The sequence below is a fragment of the Nicrophorus vespilloides genome, unplaced genomic scaffold (genome assembly GCF_001412225.1).
Source record: "Nicrophorus vespilloides isolate i.1.1-1 unplaced genomic scaffold, Nicve_v1.0, whole genome shotgun sequence".
Taxonomy (NCBI): Eukaryota; Metazoa; Arthropoda; class Insecta; order Coleoptera; family Silphidae; genus Nicrophorus; species Nicrophorus vespilloides.
The window spans coordinates 33,456-35,120 of record NW_017096089.1 but is presented as its reverse complement, the minus strand read 5'-3'; positions in this window follow the sequence as shown (position 1 = coordinate 35,120).

Here is a 1,665-nt window from a genome sequence, read left to right as displayed (position 1 = left end):
GGTTTTAGCCGTTTGGCTGTAAGACGCGTTCAAAGTTGAAAAATTTAAATTAGAACGTACTAATAAATTAAACGAATCACATATTTCCGACAGATTCGGTTTCCGACGTGTCTTCCTTTCCCCCCAAATAAGCAGGATGAGCGGTGTTGCAGGATATACACATTTTTTTTGCACATCCTGCAACGCAACGCTTATCCCTTTTTTTCCTTCCATCATTCATCGCTTGTAGAAGGCGCGTCAGTGCGTGAGATGGAGAGAGAGAGAGATGAAGAGGATGAAGAAGGATAAAAAAAAAGTGTATAGATTGAGAGGAAGCGAAGGTATTTGGGCTTTCGATTCGGGATTACGCGTATTCTGAAGGTGGTTGGTCCCCATTTTACGCATTCCATCCGGATCCGAAGATTCCTCGACCTTCTCTATCCAACACACATTTAATCCTCTGCCACCACCACCTCTTCCTCCTCTCCAAATTCTAATTTAGTCTCCGAAAATTCCCGGACGCGAGAAAATGCCGATCGCATTCCTCCGATATATAATAATACACCCACCCTCAAGGATATGATCCTTCTTCATCCCTTTTCACCAAATACCGCACATCCCTTCGCATTGTTCCAGCACTTCGAGAGATAGACGCATTGAAATTAAAAACCGAACGAAATTAATTAATTAATTAATTAATTAATGGGTCGCAAACGAATCCGTCCGAAATTAATTGTCTCCGTTTTTGGAGTTTACAAACACGCGTTCGTTCCAGGATTAATTACCGATCACAAATTTCTATATATACGTAATATGTATAAACATACTCGACCATCGAGAAGAGCGAGCGAGCGAAGTCCTCCAACATCATCCATCCGCTTTCCAAATCCAATTTAATTATGGTCCTGATTGTCCCCCGTATATTTTCCATCCATCCATCATCAACTACATCATCACCATTCAAATCATCTCAATGCTGATTACGCGATTTGCTATACGCTACGATTCTTCATTAATTATTATTTTTTCAACGTTTTATTTACAATCAATAAAACAGACAAAAATAAAATTCAATCATTCTGCAATTTAGTTACATTACATGAAATACATTTACATCAATTTTATTTTAGACTTTTACTAATTTTAAGTGCAATTTTCACAAGCAATAACCTTAATTACATAATAAATTAAAAGACTATAGAACATAAATACTTGCTCATCAATTTGAATAATGTTAGGTAATATGTAAAGATATTTGTACAAGTTGTCAATCAGATAGTTGACGAATATAAGGAAGTATGTAGGAATACTTGTACAAGTTGTCAATTAAATGTACTAGATTTATATAAGAAAATATCACGTATGTAGGAATACTTGTACAACTTGTCAATTAGAAATACTTGATCATGAAGTTGATAAATATTAGGTAATATACTTGCACAAGTTGTCAGTTAGATGTACTTGATTCATATAAGCAATTATCACGTATGTAGGAATACTTATACAAGTTGTCAATTAGATGTACTTAATCATGAAGTTGACAGATATTAGGTAATATACTTGCACAAGTTGTCAATTAAATGTACTTAATTTATATTAGCAAATATTACGTATGTAGGAATACTTGTACAAGTTGTCAATACTTGATCATGAAGTTGACAAAAATTAAGTAATACACTTGCACAA